The sequence below is a fragment of the Pecten maximus genome, unplaced genomic scaffold, assembly GCF_902652985.1.
Source record: "Pecten maximus unplaced genomic scaffold, xPecMax1.1, whole genome shotgun sequence".
NCBI lineage: Eukaryota > Metazoa > Mollusca > Bivalvia > Pectinida > Pectinidae > Pecten > Pecten maximus.
The window spans coordinates 20,068-45,557 of NW_022982969.1; the positions used below are offsets into that span (position 1 = coordinate 20,068).

At 35.1% G+C, this 25,490-nt stretch overlaps 1 long non-coding RNA gene across 5 annotated transcripts in view; it reads right to left on the minus strand.

The window, feature by feature from the left end:
- The window catches only part of LOC117321208, a 94,905-nt gene that overhangs the window by 19,654 nt on the left and 49,761 nt on the right, over window positions 1–25,490 (minus strand). For 2 of the 5 annotated variants that reach the window (XR_004531253.1, XR_004531248.1), the window contains exon 1: window positions 3,925–4,003. The exons of 1 other annotated variant lie outside the window; for it this stretch is intronic. This is a non-coding gene — a long non-coding RNA (uncharacterized LOC117321208). Of the gene's footprint in view, window positions 1–2,138; window positions 2,217–3,384; window positions 3,726–3,924; window positions 4,004–25,490 lie in introns of those variants that run through there. 2 more of the 5 variants (XR_004531252.1, XR_004531250.1) reach the window with 2 other exon arrangements.

The window sequence follows — 25,490 nt, forward strand, 5'->3', positions numbered from 1 at the left end:
GAGGACAGATGATAGGTCGTCATCTTTATACTCTGCCCATGCTAAAATAACATCTTTCCAAAAAGGATTAGTTAAGGTGTTTGCTATTTCTTTTAGTTTTAATTTACCCAAGCTCCACATCCTTTCCCCTCCAAATTTAATAAAGTTTGTCTTTGCTAAGGATTGCCAGTCACCGGCTTCATTATATAGTCTTTTAATCCATTTAATTTTTAAATATTTCATAAAACTGTCAATATGTATCATCTTTAATCCACCCTCTTCATAATCAAGAATCATAGTATTTCATTTAATTTTATCCGGTTTATATCCCCATATGAACCTATAGAAAACTGAGTTTATTTCATTTATCCATTTTTTATCAGGGTTTGGAAGAGAATAAAGTAAATGTGTTATAAGAGGCAGTGCAAGTGTTTTAATGACAGTAATTTTCCCCAGTAAAGTAAGATTTCTTTTTGACCACATTCCAAGAAGTTTTTTAATTTTTGACAGCTTTTCCTTATAATTTAATTCAATAATATCTGACAATTCAAGTGAAAAATTAACACCTAACAATTTAAAATTATTTGAGGTCCAATTAAACTGATATTCTGGACACAAAACCTCATCAGAGTATTTTTTGTTACCTATCCATATTAGTTGACACTTTTGTACATTTAAGTTTAGTCCGGATGCACCATGAAAATTGTTAAAATCAGTTATTGTACTGGACAATGATCTGGGAGAACCATCTAGAAATAGAAAGGCATCGTCTGCATATTGGCCGAGTAAATATTCTCTATCATTTATCTTAACACCTTTAATATTTGTATTTTTTTTCAATTGTATAGCTAAAATCTCCATGCCTATTAAAAATAGATATGGGGATAAAGGGTCCCCCTGTCTACATCCTCGTTGTACTTCAAAAAAAGATGAGAAATATCCATTATTAATTATTCTACTTTTAGCGTTATGATATAGAATATGTATCCATTTAATCAAAGATTCACCAAAATTGAAAGATTGTAAAGACCTCTGAATAAAACTCCATTCTATTGAATCGAAAGCTTTTTCGAAATCAACTAATAACAGTAGACCAGACATATTCTTTTCTTCTAATTTATGCATTACATCATATACTAATTTTATATTTTCTCCAATAAACCTATCCTTCATAAATCCTTTTTGTGTATTGCTTATGATTACTGGTAAGACTCTTTTTATACGGTTTGCTATTGCTGCCGATGCTATTTTGTAATCAGTATTGAGTAAGGTGAGAGGTCTCCAGTTCTTAATTAATCTTCTGTCTTTTGATTCTTTTGGTATACAAGTTATGATTCCCTGGTTTTGAAAGTCTGATAAGGTTCCGTTATTATATGCATAGTTAATGGATCTGCAAACAAGGTATTTCAAATCTTTCCAAAAGAATTTATAGAATTCACTACTAAATCCATCTGACCCAGGACTTTTCCCATTTTTCATATTTTTCAAAGCATTAGTACACTCATCAACATTAATTAGACCTTCACAACATTCTTTATCTGTATCTGGTATTTGTTTCTCATGATCGAAAAGAGGAGATGAGTTATTGCCAATATTTCTACTGGAGTAAAGTTGTTCATAAATTTTTTTTTCTTCTTCTAATATTTCAGTTATCTCTGTTATAAGATCACCATCAGAGTTAATCAACTCCTTTATAGTTTTATTGGTGTAATTTTGTTTTTCAAGATTGCAAAAAAAGTCAGAACCTTTTTCCCCCTTTTCATGCCATGTAACCTTTGATCTCATAATAATCCCTTCAATTTTTTCTTTTCTCAAATCATATAATGCTTTATTTTCTTTTTCCAAATCTTCATATAGTTTGGCAGTGGGTTGACTATTTATGGAATTTTCTAAATTCTGGATCTTTTCTGCAATCACTTTTTCTTTCTTTTTCTTTTCTTTTGAAGCTTGAATTGAATAATCTACTGTTAAGGTTCTGATTTTCATTTTTATTATTTCAAACATCATCTGATCATTTACACCCAACTCTATATGTTCTAATGTTTCCCAATTACCAGCAATTTTGTATTCATTAACAGTATCTTTAATGCATTGGTTTGCCAAGTCGACCCATTTTTTATCCTTAAGTAGACTACAATTAAACTTCCAATATCCCTTACCTCTTATGTTATTGTCTTTTCTACAAGTCAGATGTATACAGGAATGGTCAGTTCTATAACCCGGTGAGATACTGGAATCTGTAGTTATATCAAAAATATCTTGAGAAATCAAAAAGTAATCTAACCGGCTTTGTTTTAGTGGATTTTTTCTACGCCATGTATAAAGTCTTTTTTCAGGATGGTGTAATCTCCAAACATCAAATAAATTTAAATCTTCCATGTTTTCACTGATACATTCCCTACTCTGTCTATGACTATCTTGAATGATGTTGTACGTGTCCATATCTATATCATTTACTACATTCCAATCTCCTCCCATTATAATCTTTGTATTAGAAGCTTGTCTTATTAGTCTATATATATGATCAAAAAAAGTAGGTATATCATTATTGGGTCCATATAAGTTTGTTAACGTTAATCTTGTTTCATTTAGTGAAACATCTAAAATAATATATCTACCATTAGGATCTATAACTTTACTGTGAATCTCTATATCTATTTCCTTTCCAAAAAATATAGCAACCCCAGCACTAGACGTACTGCCATGACTAAAAAAACATTTTCTCCCCCACTCATCTTCCCATTGAGTTTCAATTTCTTTACAACTGTGAGTTTCTTGTAAAAATATAACAGATTTCCGCTTCTCCTTTATCCAATTAAACAGATCAACTCTTTTAGTTTTACATGAGTATAACCCCCTAACGTTCAAAGACATAATCTCAAACTTAGCCATTGTCGATGATAAAAAAAATAGAGATAAAAAAACTCAGATAAACCATTGCATTGTTCGATTGTTCCTTGTTTTGACAGATATCGATTTCCACAATAAAAACAGGTGAATACACAAAAAGAGAAAAGAAATTTTTAGGACAAACAGAAATAAAAAGTATGAAAAAACACTTAGGACAAAAATAGACAAAAAATAGATTCATAACGGATTTAAAGCCTCTAGAAGATACACTATATAACAGTATATCTATGTCAGCGTTTTAACATGTTGGTCTTGTTATTTGATAAAATAATTATAACCCATGAACAAAAGACACTATTAAATTTAGACTACTTTTGTAATTGTAAATCGTTATTGCTATAGCATAGTTATAAAATACCAAAAATTCAACCATATAGTTGAAATGATAGATCAAACATACATATACTTATGCCATTTCAACTTTTAATATTGTAATTAGACTTTACTATAATCGATGGGAGCTCGGACAAATCAGTAGATATTATTCAGTCTTACCTTCGTACGGATATGTTGATTTGCATGGCAATGGTATGTTAACAATATAAGTAGATATATGTAGGCTTGCTGATAGTGAATAGGAATATAGAATCATCAAAGAGTGTCTTTGTCATTCAATGAAAAGTATGATTTTTAAAAACAATATCCCTGAATGAATGTCGACAGGCTTCACACCGGAAGTACAAATAAGTAAACTAATCTCCGCAATGGATATTAAATTAGAAATACATCCTTCCGGCAATGGAAAAAAACAAACAAAAACAAACTATGTTTCGCCAAATAATGGGACTGCTTATCAATTTGCGTAAAGATATGTTATCGAATTGTCTTAAAATATACATTTTTTACAATGTTTATCTTAAATAACAAATTTCGTGATCTTGAGCACTGAAACACGTGGACATCCGAACTGAAGTTACTGTAGTTCCTAAACGCAGTAGGCCTACTGTAAACGAGAAAATTATCAAGGTTGAAAACTGCAGTTCGCATACTTCTACTTGAATTATTAAACTTTAACTTATCTACTATTAAATATACCATGTTCTGAGCAGTACCGGAGTAGACATCATGCGGTTTGGTCATCACAGTCGTCGGGAACTTACAAACCGGAAGCGAGTTATACCTGTGAAACCTAATTACCGCCCGAGACAAATCATGTTCAATATAATATGAAAAGGAACTTTAATAAACTAAGTGTCCAAAAAGTACATGTCGTGTAAACTGTACCTGTATATCGTACCTTGTATCGTGTTAACTGTACCGTGAATTGTGTATCTCGTACCTTGTATCGTGTTTACTGAACAGTGAATCGTGTATCTCGTACCTTGTGTCGTGTTTACTGTACAGTGAATTGTGTATCTCGTACCTTGTATCGTGTTTACTGTTTACTGAACAGTGAATCGTGTATCTCGTACGTTGTATCGTGTTTACTGTACAGTGAATTGTGTATCTCGTACCTTGTATCGTGTTACTTACTGTTGTTTTTTTTTTTCTTTCTTTTTCCTGGGTTTGTAACTTTGGTTTTTTTTTCAGGATGGGTGTATATTGTTTTTTTTTTTAACAACTGTTGTTTGCGTTATTTTCTGTGACAGCCCCCCCCCCCACCACACCCCCCCCACCCCCCCCCCCCCCCGCACCCGGGCGCGCGACAAGCGGACCAGTTGAGGTGGCGAGATAGGAGGATTTTTTATTTTTTTTATTGTATGTGTTGTTTGGAGCGTCCCCCCCCCCCAGCCCCCACTCCCCCCCCCCCCCCCCCCTCCCCCCCCCCACCCCCCACCCCCCCCCCCCCCCCTTCCCCCCCCCCCCCCCTCCCCCCCCCCCCCCCCCCTCCCCCCCCCCCTTTCCCCCACCCACTCCCCCCCCCCCCCTTCTCCCCCCCCCCCCCCCCCTCCCCCCCCCCCCCCCCCCCCCTCCCCCCCCCCCCCCCCCCCCCCCCCCCCCCCCCCCCCACCCCCCCTCGCACCCCCCCCCCCCCCCCCCCCCCCCCCCCCCACCCCCGCCCCCCCCCCCCCCCCCCCCCCCCCCCCCCCCCCCCCCCCCCCCCCCCGCACCCCCCCCCCCCCCCCCCCCCCCCCCCCCCGCCCCCCCCCCCCCCCCCCCCCACCCCCCCCCGCCCCGCCCCCCTCCTCCGCCGCCACCCTGCACCCCCCCCCCCACGTCGGTCCGTGCCACCCCGGATTTTTCAGATAGAGACAATTTGTAATAATTGGTTTGGATTATCATTAAGGGGCGGTGGATTTTTTGACTTGATAGTCGGTTGTCTTTATGTTTATCTTGCTTAAGTTTTGTTATTGTCTAGTTTTCTTTCCTTTCGTTTCTTTCTTCCTTGGTTTGGTTTTTTTTCTTTTCTAGTCCTTTATTCTTTTTGGTTTGTCCCGTTCTTTTCTCCTCTTGTATAGTTCCTTCATATTACCTTAGTATTTTATTTTTCTGTTTGATTTTTAGGGCTTTTTTAATATTTTCAGGTAGGTACCGTGTTAACTGTACAGTGAATGTGTATCTCGTACCTTGTATCGTGTTTACTGAACAGTGAATCGTGTATCTCGTACCTTGTATCGTGTTTACTGTACTGTTAATCGTGTATCTCGTACCTTGTATCGTGTTAACTGTACTGTGAATTGTGTATCTCGTACGTTGTATCCTGTTTACTGTACTGTGAATTGTGTATCTCGTACCTTGTATCGTGTTAACTGTACAGTGAATTGTGTATCTCGTACCTTGTATCGTGTTTACTGAACAGTGAATCGTGTATCTCGTACCTTGTATCGTGTTTACTGTACTGTTAATCGTGTATCTCGTACCTTGTATCGTGTTAACTGTACTGTGAATTGTGTATCTCGTACCTTGTATCGTGTTTACTGTACTGTGAATCGTGTATCTCGTACCTTGTGTCGTGTTTACTGTACAGTGAATTGTGTATCTCGTACCTTGTATCGTGTTACTGAACAGTGAATCGTGTATCTCGTACCTTGTATCGTGTTAACTGTACCGTGAATTGTGTATCTCGTACCGTGTCTACTGTATTGTGAATCCTGTTCCATGTATGTGTATCTCGTACCTTGTATCGTGTTTACTGTTTACTGAACAGTGAATCGTGTATCTCGTACGTTGTATCGTGTTTACTGTACTGTGAATTGTGTATCTCGTACCTTGTATCGTGTTAACTGTACAGTGAATTGTGTATCTCGTACCTTGTATCGTGTTTACTGAACAGTGAATCGTGTATCTCGTACCTTGTATCGTGTTTACTGTACTGTTAATCGTGTATCTCGTACCTTGTATCGTGTTAACTGTACTGTGAATTGTGTATCTCGTACGTTGTATCCTGTTTACTGTACTGTGAATTGTGTATCTCGTACCTTGTATCGTGTTAACTGTACAGTGAATTGTGTATCTCGTACCTTGTATCGTGTTTACTGAACAGTGAATCGTGTATCTCGTACCTTGTATCGTGTTTACTGTACTGTTAATCGTGTATCTCGTACCTTGTATCGTGTTAACTGTACTGTGAATTGTGTATCTCGTACCTTGTATCGTGTTAACTGTACTGTGAATTGTGTATCTCGTACCTTGTGTCGTGTTTACTGTACAGTGAATTGTGTATCTCGTACCTTGTATCGTGTTTACTGAACAGTGAATCGTGTATCTCGTACGTTGTATCGTGTTTACTGTACTGTGAATTGTGTATCTCGTACCGTGTCTACTGTATTGTGAATCCTGTTCCATGTATCGTGTATCCCGTATTGTATCATGTATCCAGTAGTATTTATCGTCTATCCCGTATCGTGTATTCCATAGTGTGTATGCCGTATCTGGTACCTTGTATCGTGTTTACTGTACCCTGTATCTGGTACCTTGTATCGTGTTTACTAAACCGTGAATCGTGTTTACTGTACCGTGAATCGTGTATCTCGTACCTTGTATCGTGTTTACTGTACTTTGAATTGTGTATCTCGTACCTTGTATCGTGTTTACTGTACTGTGAATTGTGTATCTCGTACCTTGTATCGTGTTTACTGTACTGTGAATCCCGTTCCATGTATTGTACATCCCGTACTGTATAATGTATCCTGTAACATTTATCGTCTATCCCGTCCAACAAGAAAATGATCGTTGACATGTTCTCGTTCTGACGAACGCTTTTGTACGTTTTACCTACAATTATCTTCGTTTTCTATTCGTTTTCTCTTCGCTTCCCTTCTTTAACCGATCAGTTGACCTTCTAACGTTGCAAATATCTTTAAAATAACGTTTTCTTTCACATACGATGAAAATATTTTGAAAATTTGAAATTTTCGATTTTTGATCATTTGACCTTTGTGACCTTGAGCGAAGGTCAACATCAATGAAAATCAATTAATTTTATAGCCCTTTGTCCAAGCTATCAATGTACCAAAAATCAAATCTGTATGTGTAAAGATATATGAGTATGAGTAAAAGGAAATTAAGTGCATTTTTGGGACAAATTTGAATTTTCGCGGGAAAACCAACATTTTTCTAAGTGCCATTTCTACGTCATTTTTTATCACACGACCATAAAACTTGCACCGTTTGTCACGATTATTCATGCACTTTTTGATTCATATAAAAAAATTAGTAATTTTGGATTTAAAATGTTTGACCTTGATTTGACCTCATGCTTAGACCTTGACCTTAAGATATTTTTTGATAACATGTATAAGAAAAAAGTTAGTGCCGACTATGATCTACAAGATGCACTGATTGTTCAGGGAATAAAACGAACAGAAAAAGAGCCTGACTCAAAAGATTTTTTTTTAATTTTAGTTTTCTTGATAATTTGACCTTGAATGAAGGTCAAGGTCAATGAAAAATAGTATTTTTTGTAGCTACTCTAACATGCTATTGTTGTGCCCAATATCAAACCTGTATGTGTATAAATGAAGGAGCTGAAAAAATTTTAGTCATTTTTTGCCGATTTTTGAAATTTGGCGGGAAAAACTTCGAAATTTTCAAAGTGCCATATCTCCGTCATTTTTTATCCGATTATTAAAAGATTTGCACACTCCGTCTCAGTGGTTCTTGTTCTTTCAGGCGAGATGAAAACAATATTTAGTTTCAGAAATTTTTTTCCGACATTTTGTTTACTCCATAGCAAGGCCGTGACCTTGACATATTCTCTGATAACATGGCATGGATAAAAGTTAGCCCCGACCATGATCTACATAACACACTGAACGGAAACGAAATAAAACGATCCGTTACGAAGTTATGATCGTTCAAAAAACGTCCAAAAATTTTCTATTTATAGATCTGTGACCTTGACCGTTGAACGTATGAACATAAAATTGCACCAAGATCGACAACTTGATATTGTCTATCATGTACTAAGATATGAACGTTCTATCTGCATTCGTTTTTGAGAGATTTTGGTCACAAAAAAAGTGTTAAGAATAATAATAATAACTAGATTTGATCAAGATCAAAACACGGGATTTCCAACAAGAAAATGATTGCTGACATGTTCTCATTTTGACGAACGCTTTTGTACGTTTTACCTACGATTTCTCTTCGTTTTCTCTTCGCTTCCCTTCTTTAAACAATATTAAAATAACGTTATCTTTCACATACGATGAAAATACACCGTTTTAAAAGAATTTGAATTTTTCGATTTTGTATCATTTGACCTCCGTGAATCGTATATCTCGTACCTTGTATCGTGTTTACTGTACTGTGAACCGTGTATCCCGTACCTTGTATCGTGTTTACTGTACTGTGAACCGTGTATCCCGTACCTTGTGTCGTGTTTACTGTACTGTGAACCGTGTATCCCGTACCTCGTATCGTGTTTACTGTACTGTGAATCCCGTTCCATGTATCGTGTATCCCATACTGGATCATGTATCCTATAACATTTATTGTCTTAACCGTCCAACAAGAAAATGATCGCTGATATGTTCTCGTTCTGACGAACGCCTTTGTACGTTTTACCTACGATTTCTCTTCGTTTTCTATTCGTTTTCTCTTCGCTTCCCTTCTTTAACCGATCAGTTGACCTTCTAACGTTGCAAACATCTTTAAAATAACGTTTTCTTTCACATACGATGAAAATATTTTGAAAATTTGAAATTTTCGATTTTTGATCATTTGACCTTTGTGACCTTGAGCCAAGGTCAACATCAATGAAAAGCAATTAAGTTTATAGCCCTTTGACCAAGCTATCACTGTACCAAAAATCAAATCTGTATGTGTAAAGATATATGAGTAAAAGGAAATTTAGTGCATTTTTGGGACAAATTTGAATTTTGGCGGGAAAACCAACATTTTTCTACGTGCCATTTCTACGTCATTTTTTATCGCACGACCATAAAACTTGCACCGTTTGTCATGATTAATCATGCACTTTCCGATTCATATAAAAAAATTAGTAATTTTGAATTTAAAATTTTTGACCTTGATTTGACCTCATTCTTAGACCTTGACCTTGAGATATTTTTTGATAACATATATATTAGAAAAAAGTTAGTGCCGACCATGATCTACAAGATGCACTGATTGTTCAGGGAATAAAACGAACAGAAAAAGAGCCTGACTCAAAAGATTTTTTTTGAATTTTAGTTTTTTTGATAATTTGACCTTGAATGAAGGTCAAGGTCAATGAAAAATAGTATTTTTTGTAGCTACTCTTACATGCTATTGTTGTGCCAAATATCAAATCTGTATGTGTATAAATGAAGGAGCTGAAAAATTTTTAGTCATTTTTTATCGTTTTTTGAATTTTGGCGGGAAACACTTCGAAATTTTCAAAGTGCCATATCTCCGTCATTTTTCATCCGACGATCAAAAAAAGTTCATATTTCGTCTCAGTGCATCATACTCTTTCGTGCAAACAGTTTTCAGATTGAGAATTTTTTTTTCGATATTTTCTTTACCCCTTGGCGAGGTCATGACCTTGACATATTCTCTGATAACATGGCATGGATAAAAGTTAGCCCCGACCATGATCTACATAACACACTGAACTGAAACGAAATAGAACGATCCGTTACGAAGTTATGATCGTTCAAAAAACGTCCAAAAATGTTCTATTTATAGATCTGTGACCTTGACCGTTGAACGTATGAACATAAAATTGCACCAAGATCGACAACTTGATATTGTCTATCATGTACTAAGATATGAACGTTCTATCTGCATTCGTTTTTGAGAGATTTTGTTCACAAAAAAAGTGTTAAGAATAATAATAATAATAATAATAACTAGATTTGATCAAGATCAAAACACGGGATTTCCAACAAGAAAATGATCGCAGACATGTTCTCGTTCTGACGAACGCTTTTGTACGTTTTACCTACGTTTTCTCTTCGCTTCCCGTCTTTAACCGATCATTGGACTTTCAACCGTATCTGTGACCTTCAACTTCGAAGGTGAAGGTCAAAGATTTGCCTAACTTTTGTAGCCAGTCATTCAAACTATAGATGTGCCAATTATCAAGTCTGTATGTGTCAGAGTATTGAAAGAAAAACATTTCAAGTGTAAATGTAGGATTATATTTAATTTTGGGAGTGAAATATTTTCCAAATGGCTTTTAATGAGATATATCTGATTTTTGACCTTGAAACGTTATAAACATCTTCAAAAGAACGTTTTCTGTCATATATGATAAAAATAAACCGTTTTTAAGAGAATTTGAAATTTTCGATTTTTTATCATTTGACCTCTGTGACCTTGAACGAAGGTCAAGGTCAATAAAAAGTAATATTATTTATAGGCATTTGTACATGCTATCATCGTGCCAAATGTCAAACATGTGTATGTAAAGATAAAGGAGAAGGGGAAAACAAAGTGCGTTTTTAGGACAAATTTGAATTTTGGCGGGAAAACGAACATTTTTAAAGTTTCATTTCTACGTCGTTATTCATCGTAAGAATATAAAACTTACAAAGTTCGTATTGGTAAAGCATGCACTTTGAAATGCAATTAAAAAATTAACTCATTTTGAATTTTAAAATTTTGACTTTGATTTGACCTCGTGCTTAGACCTTGACCTTGACATATTTTCTGATAACATGTTACGGAGAAAAGTTTGGGCCAACCATAAACTACAAGATGTACTGATTGCTCAAGGAAAAAACGAGTAGACAAAGAGCCTGATTCAAAATAAAAAAAAAATCAAATTTTATTTTTTTGGATGATTTGACCTTGAATGAGGTCCAAGGTCAATGAAAAGTAACTTCTTTTGTAGCCACTCTTACGTTCTATAGTTGTGCCAAATATCAGATCTGTATGTGTATAAATGAAGGAGATGAAAAAATTAAGGCATTTTTGCCGGATTTTTGAATTTTGAATTTTGGCGGGAAAAACTTTGAAATTTTCAAAGTGCCATATCTCCGTCATTTTTTATCCGATGATCAAAAAAATTCACATTCCGTCTCAGTGCATCAAACTCTTTCGTTTGTGGCGGAAAAAGTTCTTAGATTGAGAATTTTTTTGACATTTTCTTTATTTAACCCTTGGCGAGGTCATGACCTAGACATATTCTGATAAGATGGCATGGAGAAATGTTTGCTCTGTCTCTAATCTACATGACACACTGAATGTGATGGAAAGAGAACAATCCCTGATTAAGTTATGGTCGTTCAAAAAAGTTCTTGTTTTAGATATGCGACCATATCTTTGAACTTAATAACATAATATAAGTACTTGATCATCAGCTTATTGTTCTCAAATATGTACTAACATATGGTGGTTTTATTTGTAGTTTCCTGTCAAATTCCAATGAATTTGGTTCAGCAGTTTTAAAGACGAAGTCAAAAGTGTATTTTTTTTACCGAAGCATGATGGGCAAAAGGCGATTTAAATAGATCACTTTGAAACTTTGAGTCAGGTGGCCTAAAAATGTCGGACAATTCATCAGCTTGATGTTCGTTATTATGCGCTATAATATGAACGTTTTATCTGTGTTTGCTATTTGAGCGATATTGTTAACAGGTACTTTGTTATGGGGTATCAAGAGGTTATGTTGTTCAAAGAACGATTTTAAAGATTGAATTTATAGGTCTGTGTATTCACCTTACACTATACACTGTACAGGATGTTTTCAATATAATGGTGTGTATGTGTTTTGGGTTTTGAATGAAGTCTTCAAAAAGATGAGTGGAAAAAAAAAAAAAAACAATCAAGAACAAATATCAATTTTATGTTTTATTTCAAATAACAATGACTTACTGCTTGTTATCAGGTATTTTCCAGAAATGGAACTGCGGACTGGATGTGACTATTTTACTTTAGTCAAAAAGTTTATGGTCACAAATGTTGACAGAAAACACAGCAAGAACTAAACATATATACAAAAACAAACAAGTCTAATAACGCACACCTGGTTTGATGCAGAGAAAGTCATTAAATGTACAAAAAGTAATAGCATTATGTAAGACCTGGGGAGCCATAATGGCAAGATCTTGTTTAATTTTTTTGATGCTTTATATGGTTATAGATTATGGATCTCAACAATTGCAATGATATTATTTAGTCCATAGGGATGGGGTGTGGGGTTTGGTGGAAATCCCGCCGGGTCCCTTATTACAGCAATATTGTCATTATCGTTTGAAGCGTGACAATATCATAAATAGAATTAATTGTAAAAAGCATAACCCGTAAACTAAGCCATAAGCGTTGGGTTAAGACCCAGTGGCTATATTGATAACGATATGCATCAGAAATCTCCAAAGTTTTAAAGATATAGCACAAAGGAAGTAATGTAGCTAAGTGGTGAGAACAGATCCTATGTTGTATTTTTGCTGCTTCTTTTGTCCAGCAATGCTTATTAACTAAAAGACATAATACAGAAATAATGACGGGGAGTGTGAAAGACAACATAATCTATTCTTATAACATGATTGTGTACATCGTGTGATGCTAACCATTGGTTATGATGTGAGAATGTCAACGATTCAAAGGTATTCGTGCAACCCAGAAAGTAATGACTATAGCCTTAGCTGTAATAAGTAACCATGCTGGATTTCATACTAGAACTGTCGCCAGGATGGCTGCCACCAAATAGCTATATAGTGGCACATGAGAAAAAGACAATAATTATGCAATGATGGCTACCCTGCAAATTTTGTGATCAGGCCAATATATAAACAACACTTTGTTAGCATCCCTTCCAGAACAACCCAATAAATTTACGATCAATGGTAGTAGGAATGAAACTGGGGAAAAAGGGATGCTATTACAGACATCTCGGATTTCTCGAGATGTCTATCTGACCCAAAAAATAGCACTCTGATAGGACTATGTCTGGATCATTTGAGGCAGGAGAAAATTCAGGCCTACTGGTAGAACTTGAAAAGCTTGAAAGGGTAGAGTTTACGAATGGTGGACGACGACAGATGAAGCACAATGACTATAGATTATCACGACCATTTAGGTCAGATAAACAACAAATCTGTTTGTACCAATGGCACAGACAAACAAAGGTTTCAACAGAATTTTAAAAAATATGCATGAACTGAATGGAATATTTCAAGGTGGCATTGCTGATAAATGGTAACTGTGGTAAGATCAGACTGTGGCACTTCAGACACAAACTTGGAATTGAAACACAAACTCATTGATGGTATTTTAGAATTATTCACAAATGATATTGTTCATAAATGTATTTTAGACAGACTATGAAACTCTCAAACACAAAATTGTATAAGTGTATTTGTGTTTGATTGTTATCGGTAAATGCATAGTCTGGAGAAGTTATCTTATATCGATAAGTATTTGTCACATTTTGAGACACCCTCAAACAGAAAAATCATTGTATTATTCTAATAATGTGAAACTGATTGGAATATGACAAAAATGATATTGTTGAGAAATGGTTACCTCAAACGCAAACTCGTTTAAGGCATTTTTTAATAATGTGCGAAACTAATTAGAATGTTCACAATTGATATTGTTGACCCACGTTACCTCAAACTGGAACTCGTTTAAAGTATTTTCGATAAAAGTGTGAAGCTAATTGGAATGTTCAAAATTGATATCGTGACACACGTTACCTCAAACTCGAACTCGTTTAAAGTATTTTCGATAAAAGTGTGAAGGTAATTGGAATGTTCAAAATTGATATTGTTGATACGTTACCTCAAACTCGAACTCGTTTAAAGTATTTTCGATAAAAGTGTGAAGCTAATTGGAATGTTCAAAATTGATATTGTTGATACATGTTACCTCAAACTCGAACTCATTTAAAGTATTTTCGATAAAAGTGTGAAGGTAATTGGAATGTTCATACATTTTACCTCAAACTCAAACTTGTTTAAGGTATTTTCGATAAAAGTGTGAAGCTAATTGGAATGTTCAAAATTGATATTGTTGATACTTGTTATCGAAAACAAACTCGTTTAAGATATATGTGATTAATTTGTTAATATAATTGAAATGTTACAAAAATGATATTGATAACAAATGGTTACTCCGGCAGGCACAGACAGTGACGCTCTCAAACACAGGGTTGTTCATGGTGTATTTTGTATTTGATAAATACTGAATATTATAAAAATATGTAACAAGAGGCTCATGGGCCTTAACGATCACCTGTGTTTGGAAATATTTACTTAATTGCTTATCAGCCAATGGGAAATAGAAATCAAATGAGAATAAAATGTTTTATTTACTTATTTAAACGTGTTGGTTTCCCCCTCCCCAGGGGTAAATGACTGACAAAAAATCATGAAAATAACCAGTTTGGTAAAGAACGATCAGATTTTCCTTTCTTTGAAGAGTATTTAATTCTACTCTCATTAGGATTTGAAAAGAAGAGGAGCTGTCATCCAATGCTGATAATGTTATAAAAGTTAGAATTAATTCCAATAACAAAGAATAGTTAAAAAGTGTTTTCCGTATATAAAATTTTGTAAATTTTACCCGTCCCCAGGGCCAAATGGACAATCCCAGATGAATGAAATTCACCATTTTGGTATGGCACTGTCAGTTCCTTCATTCTATGAAAAGTTTTGAATTCTACCCTGTCCCTTCCATCTATGAAAAGTTTTGACTTTTACCCTATGTAGGTCTTCAGGTGAAGTTTCTCTTCAGTGAATGTGACACATTTCGGTCTCATCCTTCAGACCCATGAGATGTGACCTTATAATTTGTAATTTGGTTTACTTTTGGCCATTAAAGTTACCTGCTAAATGTGGTTTGAGTTAAGATGTTGAAAATGTAAATTGTTTATTGACGGACGACAGACAAAAGGCGATTAGGTTAATCTAAGACTTAAGAAGACAGGAAAGTCATCATATACAGTTGAAATTGAGAAGTGTACGTCAGATATCTTCATTCAAAACTGTCCAGCAGGAATCATTCATCTTAAACTGTGTGTCTGAAATGAAAGAAAAGTGAACATATAGCATTGGCAATAGGACGAATTTCTGCCTGTAATGAAATCAAATTTATTCAAAAATACTTAAATCATTTAAAGATCTCTATAATCAACTAGGCCGAATGCACACGTTTGCAAATAAGCTGATCTCAGGCAGTCAACCCTCTTTCACATATATATAGCATTGTTATTTCATCTACAACAATGTTGTCAGTGTCAAGTTTGGAAATTACACGAATTAAAAAAACAATTAAAACAAGAAGCTCAAGGGGCTTAACAATCACCTGTGTTTTGAAATATTTCTCTAAATTTGACCCTTCTCGCCCTACCCTCCAAACCCTTGGGGCCAAAATTGCATATCAGCAAACTGTCTTTCAAATCTGCTAATTTGAATAGACACAAATGATAGTCAAAAACGAGATTTCCTTATATAAACAACACCAAAGGGGCAAACATGAGACCCAAAGGCCATGAAATTCACAATTTTTGTAAAGCACTGTAAGACCCATCCACCTATGAAAAGTATCTGATTCTATATCATTTGGGTCTAAAGAATTTTTTTTCTCAATTTTCAACAAATATGACCCCTTTTTGGCCCTGCCCATCAGCATCGGTGGCCAGTCAAGGCCAACATGTCCATACCATAAAACTGTCATCCAATGGTGATAATGTAAACCCAAGTTATTATAGTTAAGTTTACTTACTCACCAGGGGCAAACTTGAGACCCCATGGTCTTGAAATTCACAATTTGGGTAACACACCCTAGATCTTTCTATCTGTGAAGAGTATTTGATTCTACCTGACACTTAGTGAGGCAGTTCATTTGCACATTTGGTGTTTTAAACCTATTTCTAGAGAAGTAATAATTAGAAGTTCTTATTCAATTATTTCCCACCATTTTCTACTTAAATCGTTTTATATTCATATGTTAGTGTATATTCTTCATGAATGATGGCCCGTAATACTTTCTGTTTCAAAATCTCTGTTGGAGAGTATTTTTTCAGCTTATTTATATAATATATAATCAGTACTCGGGTATAGGCAGGGCTCTCAGGCAAAATCTTGTGTGGAGGTATTAAGATGAAATGTAATGTTGTACAATAAGAACTTAATTGACATACTAATTGAATTGCAATTATAATATGATAGTGTTTTGTGTTCTTTAATTTATTAATGTTACATTGTAGTTTGATATATAAATTCATTGTTTTCAATATTCAACCAGAATTACTACAAGCACACCATCGAACAAGAGGCCCAGAGGGCCTGTATCGCTCACCTGGTTTCATGAGATATGAAACAAGAATGATGCTGAAGTAAATTTGTCGCTGGTATTGCTATGTCAATATATATCATAAGCATTTTATATGGGTACATGAACATTGGTTTTATTTTAATACTGAAAATTCCAAAAAGTGCATTAATCCATAAAATGATATTGACTTTTGGCGCGACCTCATAGGGATGCTACCACACAAATGTGAGTGATATCCATTGCTTAGTTTCAGAGAAGAACTTGTTTAGACCAATTGACCCCTTTTGACGCTGACCTCTGCCCCCTAAGCTTGGGGGTAAGCTCCTTCCTTTATGCAATTTTGAATCCCTACCCCAATAGGATGCTACCAGTCAAACCATTGCTAAGTTTCAGAGAATAAGTTGTTTAAATCAATTTAGCCAAATTGACCCCTTTTGGTCCCACCCCTCAGCCCCCTGGCAGCCAGGTCAACCCAAACATTTTTACAATTTTGAATCTCAATCCCATAACCATGCTACCATACAAATGTGAGTAATATCCATTGCTTAGTTTCAGAGAAGAAGTTGTTTAAACAAATTGACCACCACCCCAGAGGCCCCCAGGGGGTCAGCTCCATCATTTGTACAATTTTGAGTCCCCTACCCATAGGGATGCTTCTGACCAAATATGTTCAAATTCTGATCAGAGGTTATGAAGAAGAAGTCAAATAAGTCAATTGTTGACAGACGGACGGACGCCACGGTATGGCATAAGCTCACCTTGGTCCTTCGGACCAGGTGAGCTAATAACATGTGCACGATACCCAAAAGAAAGGTTTCAAACGCATTGCACAATAAATCTATGTACTCACAGCTCCAGGACTTTTACTCCCCTCTTCATTCCTGTTACGATTGTGTTGTCTTGAAATTTGAGAGTAGGAAAAACCTTCTTCAGTTCTTCAGTGGTAATTTTTAAGATTTCCTCGTCATCTTGCAAAATTATGCTGGACTCTTCACTGAAAGTAGTGAAAATATAAATTATGACATTTCATTTAAGATAAAGCTCAATCCCAATGGTGGAGCTTGACATGTTTGAATGGTGAAAAGTTTACAGATGGATAGGTTGAAACAGCATGGATTAAGATCATTTTGACCCTTCAGGTCAGATGATGTGATAAAGTGATAAGCTTGATGGAGTGATTATTGAAACAAGAGGCCCATGGGCTTAAAGGTCACGCAAGTGTTAAACATATATCTTGATTTTCTTTGTGTTGACAATGCATTTGTAAATACTGTAGTTCCTTTGTAAATAGTAGTATAGTTTTGGCCCTGTTCATAATTGTAACTAATTATTAATCATTTCCATTAAGATGTGATCTCCAGTATAAAATGTTGCAAAGGTTAGCACCTCTCCTGTGAGCAAAACAAAACGTATGGGCTTTGAAATTGACAATTTTTAAAAATCACCCCAAATGGACCCCAGTTAGCCCTGCCCTAAAGGCCCTGTGGGGGTCGGTCACATCATTTGTAAGAATTTGAATCTGAAGCACCTAGGATAATTATCACTGTAATATCAATGTCATGCAATGCTCAGTTCCAGACATGAAATTGTCAATGCAATACTGCTAAATGGACCCCATTATGACCTACCCCTAAGTCTCATGGTGAGCCGGGCCCAGTTGTACAAATTTTAATCCTAGCTACAATGGGATGCTTCCTACCATATTTGGTGGACGAATATTGGATGCCACACAATGGCATTATATAACCTATCAAAAATATAAATTGTGTATGTTTCGATCATAGATAGGTAAAATTTGTTAAGACACATTAGCTGATATTTATTCTATAATAGGGAACAGTTTTTTTGTAAATGGAATTGAATTGGCAGGACTGATACTTACCCATCAATGCAGATGGCTTCGACAATCCCATCAAAGTGAATATCTTCAGCAACTTCCTGAAAGGTTAATATTATCATAATGTAACAAGAATTCCACGGAAGTGGATGTGTCGCCTTCACAGCAAGCTAGGATTTGAATTAAAAAAAAAATAAAAATAAAAAACAGCTTGGATATCCATTGTATGTATTCCAAATATAATTTGTATGATTTGCCTGATGGATTCCTATACAATGAATGAACTGACGAATGATAGTAATACCTATACGAAAAATACAGATGCATCGGTGTTAAGTAAAAATTTATAAGTACAAATATTTGTAGAATTTGCCAATACAATCAAACTTATCTGCTTTGAAAAGTTTCAAGCAAAATATAAGGGTTTTTCATACAGAAACCAGCAAAATATAAGGGTTTTCCATACAGAAACCAGAAAGCACTATATGATGTTTTAGGTTGATTGACTGAAAGGGATCTGGACAGATTTTCTATTTATTTACAGTTACAATGACTTTTGAACCTGAAAAGCAATCGCAAGCAAGCACTTTTGATGTGGAAGTCCAATACAAAATTTGAGTTCAATTGGTCCAAAGGAACACAAGTTATTGCATCAAAACCAATTTTCTGATAATACTAACAGTGATCTTGACCTTTGAACCTGAAAAGTAATCCGAAGCGAGCACTTTTGGTAAGGAAGTACTGTATTAAGTTTGAGTTTTATTGGGCAAAGGGAACTTAAGTTATTACACGGAAACCAATTTCCTATTAATAGTAACAGTGACCTTGGCCTTTGACCTTTTAACCTGAAAAGCAATCCCAAGGAAGCACTTTTGGTATGGAAGCACTGTATTGGTTTGAGTTTGATTGGCAAAAGGGAACTCAAATTATTGCACAGAAAACATTGAGCGGATGACGCGGCTGACTCCAACATAGTAATACCTATATATTTTTTTAGTACTTTCATTGAAATTCCTGAGAATGCTATATCATAATATTGTTTTATTGTGAATGACAGGCTAATCCTATCAATCAAGACATATCTTACTCTCTGTGATATTTTAAAGTAAGAATTTAGTCAATTTCTATGTTTCAGGATAAAAGAAAACAAAAAATAATGGGAACATGTGGGTGATATGTGTTTCAAAAGCTGAGGAATGGATGTTTGTTTCAGGAATCATGGCAAAATTTTCTGAAATAGACCATTCAATCTTTATTTAGGACCAAAGTGACTTGATTAACCAGATTTTTTTTGTTTTTTGTTTTACAGTGTACATGTACCAGCATGATAATTAGCAGTAGAGTCATGTTTACACTTTATGTATGAAGTAGGTGATGGTTTTGGAAATTATTGTCTGATTTGTAATTGTAATTAACAACATAAAGAATGTGCGACATATTTGTATAGCAGGATTTTAAAATCCATGGCAAATATGGCTAAACACAACATACTATGGCTTTTTGAAATAGAAAACAAATTTGAGATAGATTGCGGCAATAAATAAGCATGGACACAATTCACACAAGCACACATCAATTATATGGAATAGCCGAGTGAACAGAGTTTCAAGATGCATACCGTGATTTTTGTACAATTTGTACTATTGGCCTCTTTTTTCCCATTAAATTCTGTTATTGTGACGCATGTCACAATAACGTTTGCTCCTTCAGATGGGAGATCAAGATCGACTTCATTTCCCCAGAGTTTGACTGCGAAATCCTCATTTGATCCATTGGAGAGTCGGATCACCTTCCTCTTGGAGGCTTCCGTTGTGAGGACATCTGAGGTCTGAAATAGAACAGAATATGATTATTTACTTAATATTTTTGTATGCTATTAAAATGTTGGGGACATTGATGTGTATAGAGCAGGAGTGAAATCTTGTGCCAGTACAGACGTACATATATTAGTGATGGGAATCTGCTAAGATTGCATCATCGATGATTGTATGAAATCAGTTAGTGGCAACTGATCGATTATCAAACGGTTTGCCTATCGTTACACAAGATCCCCAGAGGGCCTGTATCGCTCATCTGGTCTATTCAAGGAAACGTCCAAATAATGTTTATGTTCTATTTGCTGATAGCTTAATTTGTTGATGTATGATTATGTTGTGGGGATCTTAGCTGTTTCAAAGATATACCAGAAATGAAGTTGAATTCAACATGCTTGTATTTATGGAAACTTTCGGTCCCCAGGGTTAGGGAAAAACCTATGGCCTATTTTGATATCAGGAATGTGCTCATTTTATGATGCCCAGTAAGGCTATATATGATTTTTGGGTGGGGAATTGAATGGTTTCAAAGATGAAACAAACGATTTAAGTCTAGAAGGGTGGGAAAAACCCCAAACCGCATGGGTTAGGGGCGAGGGTGGAGGGTGGTAGACTCATTATTTGTATAATTTTGAATACCAACATACATTAAATACAAATGTAATTGTTTTTGGACATATTTCTTCAATTTTTTGATAAAATATTATCCACGGGTGAGTTGCCTCCCTTGAAAAATGTGGACTGGTATAAATTGTCTAATGTTAGCATTTTCAAATTGTTTTATTTTCAGTTTCACTCCAAGAAGGGATAATGTAACCTCATAGGGACTCTTTTACCAAATATCAGCAGCCTCGTACAATGATAAAGTGATGTGTTAAAAGCACAATGATAAAGTGATGTGTTAAAAGCTTTCAACATTTGCACAAGATTTAAAAAAAAACATTTTCCTCAAAAAATACTTTCAGTTTATCTCCAGAAAGGGATAGTTTAACCCCCACAGGGGACTTAATACCATGTATTACTATGCCTTTCAACACTCACAACATAAACTTAACACAAAATCCAAAGATTTAAAAACAAAAACAAAACAAATTTAAAAAGAAAAAATCAATTCTCAAAGGCAAAGAATTAAAACTTACAGATATTAACGTGCCTGTCAGGCTGAGGCGTCTCTTCTGTGGAGAAGCTCTTGCTTCTGTAAGGTTAACTACTGGTGGTGCAAGGAAGTCTTCCTCAACTTGTTTGTTGAAGTTGAATGCTCCACATTCCATAATCTGTGAAAGTTTGTAGAAGATAGTGTTACAGTAAATAAAAGAAAATTGGTAATTGAACTAGAATAAAACATTTTTGTGTGGTGATTATATACTTTTTAATTTCACACAGCAGTTTTTTTGACTGAATGTTAAATATTGTTTTTCTTTTATGAATCCCTTTGGCACTCAGCATCAAGCCAATGTAAATGTTATGAACATATATAAATCATAACAATTGTCAAACATATGCACATTTTGTATTTATGTGACACCAAGTTATTTTTATATTGCTTGTTGTGTTCTGTCTGTGTTGTTAGTATCCCACGTCGTGTTTATTTGCTTCTACGTACGGTGCTCATTCTGTAATTATTGCGTTGTGCGTATCCTACCTTGTGTGTAATGTAGTCTTGTACATGTGTTATTTGTGAGTGTCCGGAGAGTGTGTTCGGGTGACGTATGTAGGTTTGAAACAGGTTTGACCACTGATGTACAGGACATGTGCATTGTTTTTTTCCTTTAATTGCTTGCTATTGAATGATTGCCGCCGTTTGGTATTTTTACTTTGAACGCTCATCAGAGAAGACATCTATTTTTTTATAATGATTTATTCATGTCCTGGGCACCACATGCCAAGTAAGTGAAATACTATTATTTATTTATTTGTTTTTGTTTTATAATTGTTGCAATAAGATGCGATCGGTAGTTTCGTAATTTTGCTGATGATTGTAACTTATATTATAATACATGTTCATCACAATATTTCCAGTGGTCTATTTGTATTTCTGCTAATTATATATTCGATTGAAATGATATTGTAGTTTTAACTTTGGATAAATAAGAATAGCCTTTGTATGTTATCAGATGTATGAAAATTATTAATGTATTTGTGATGTTATCTTAAATTACACGCTGTTATAGTACCCTTTGGCACGTCGGCCTCAACACAATATTTAATGTAGTATTTATTTGTTGTAGGGACTTCATATATATACCATTATTAAATCTTCAAACAAATTTTTTTTTTTATTAAATCGGTATGTGAAGAATAACTGCAGTGTTGTGTTGGTTATCCGTACGCTAAGTTCCATCCCTAATCCGACTACTTTGTTACATAAACAGAGTGAATATAAGTGTACCAAGACACATGATAATCATAAGTAATCAGATTAAGATCTGTTACGTCAGACCTAGTACATAGTAAATGTATAGTCATTTTTTATTGAGATGAGAACTGACTTCCAGTGGAATCACGGTGCCCATTATTGAATTATCCATATCAGTGAAATGAAAGACTGATCATTTTTCTTCTTTTCCCCACTCTCTCTCTATCTCTCTCTCACTTAATTAATTTATATCATATTATATATATATTCAGCATAACATGCAATCAACAAAAATCATGATGGCCAAATGACATACTGTTTGTCATCCATTTAGTTCAATCAATGAGAGTTGCATGCACAACTGGTGGTCAAGTTGAACCTTTACATTCGAATATGAGATTGTCCTAGCCCATATATGTATAATAGCCATTTAGTACTTTCAGGGATTGCTATAATAATGCAATTAAAATTGACAAAATTCAAGGTAATTGGCTGATGGCTAAGTTGCTTTCACCTTGGTTCTATACCAGAGTATGTTTTATAAGTAGGGATGAGGGTGGAACCTACATATGAAATTTTAAAACTATCAGTAATATAACGATCTTCAATTTTAAAATCCAAGTTTGCTGCATGCATGTCAGCCTACGGCTCATTCCCAAGCCCTCCTAAAATGCAATATCAACAACTTGGGACAATGTGGAAACTGTATGAAATTTAAGAAAGATTCCATCAATTAATACTTTTTTGAGAAATACACTTAATAAATGTATAAATTTATGGTGGGGCGGACGGTAGACCACAAGTGCAGGGTGATGTGTAAAAGGCCCACCATCTCATGATGGTGGTGAGGGCAGGCAAAAAATGAGTCAGAAAGAAGTAACACTTACCATTGATTTCTCAGTAGCACGAATAAAATCGCCTACTATACAGTTTCTGATTAAACAGAAACTGCCTGCTGAAAGTTTTGATGTCATACTGCTTGCAAAATACATTGTCTTGGTTGAAAACGTGATGTTTTCAATGACATCCACGGATGAAGATGGTGTTCCATATTTGGATTTTCTTGGTACAGGATTAGTCAATACCTTGACCTTCAAGTTAACCTGAAGTGAAAAGGAAAAATGCATATGATGGAATGATGTAAATCCTTCGTTGCATATCATAAAAGTGGCAAAAATTATAGCTCATATCCCCTGCCCCATCAGTGAAGATTTTCCAAAAAAAAAAAACTGTTTTTAGAGAACAGGTCGCCATCGCAACATAAATTTGTGGGGGAAAACCTGCTTGCATATGTACACATTATGAATCCCTAGCATTCCCAGGGATAACTCTGGCTCTTAAAACCTATGGGAGATTTTATGAGATTAGCAAAATTCCTATGAGATTTGTCTGTATAAAGAGGTACAATTTTGAATTTTTAATGAGAGTATTTTTTAAAAACATGGGTGAAAATCCCCAAATCTCTGCCGAAAGTGATCCCTGCATTCCTGTGTATTTCAAATGCAATCAGTCATTATATTAGTTATATAGCAGTAGTCATAGCTGTGTTGGCACATTTTCCACAAGAATTTGGGTATTGAACCTGGTAACCATGGAAACCAAATATTCTGAAATATCATGCATGCACATTTACACATGGTACGGACTTCAGTTATCGCTAGATGGCTCGAAAAGAGAGGTAACTGTAATGTCTAAATTCGCCATGACAGTTGATCCGAGCACATGTTATTTGAAGTATATTTGAAATAAGCCTTGATGCTTAGTGTCAGAGTAAGGAAGGAGGTCACCATAGAAACAGACTATACTGTAGGAGCTTCTCGTTTTATTTCAGTTATCCCCCTTGTTGATCGTGACCCATTTAATAACACATCAATTAAATTGCAAATTTTAATTAATCTACAGTCAAACAATCCAAGAAAATGTTTATTGTTGACTTTGGATGACTTTCTTATTCTATATAAGCGGTTTTCATATTTTTTGTATTTTTTAAAATTTTTAACTGAAGTCCCTACACATGGCCTTATCACTGTGTAGTTTGACTTGAATAGTTCAAAGGTTTATGAGGAGTTGGCTGGACAAAATTCCTTCTAACTCAAAAAACAAGGTATGACAGAAAGTGGTCGGTCGCTATAGAAAACAAACTGGCGACCGCTGTTCCAAAATCACCAGTTGTTAGTCACATTAGACTGGTAGTCGCTATAGAGGGTTGTTATATATGTAAAATTTCAAGGGGAATCTTAAAATTGGTTGTTATAGACAGGGGGCCGTTACAGCCGGTTAGACTGTATATATATATATAAAAACTGTCACTTATGGACAGGTTTGCCTATACATGTACCTATCTAGAACGCCTTTAAGGACATGTAAAAATCATAGCAGCAACTAATTTACACGAATTGGACATATATATATAACTTGACATTGAACAGGGAATTCAGTATAGGCCATGGATGGGTTTAATCTTTTTAAAAAGAATTTTCCATTAAAAACCCATGAATAAAACAAGATTTTGTGGGCTCTAAAAGAAAACAATACTCAAAATGGTATAATGGAAACCTGTCTTTGATTTTTTTTCTGATATCATGCTAAATGTATTATCAAATTATAATAATATCCTTTTTTTTTCTTAAATGATTTTAACATGTGACAGCTATTATTGGCTATAGTTCTAACATATATATCATTTAAATTTGGAGATATTTCCCTGTTTTAGTGGATTTTCTCTAGTTAATGGCTTTTTTTAATGGGGAAAACACCAGCAGGGGATTACTACCGAATTTTGGTATTAGAATAATTTAGACCAACCTCTGAAGACTGATATATAATTTTCATATGTAGCACCAATATCAGAATTATTTTAATATCAATAGCATCAAGATTTACGCAATTGATAATAAGATCCATATAATATCCTAGCAATCAAAGTGGTATGATATGTGTCAGTTGGTATATTAAGTTTTATTTGTGTTAATTATCACAAAGTATATTTCTCAGTCTGTATGTG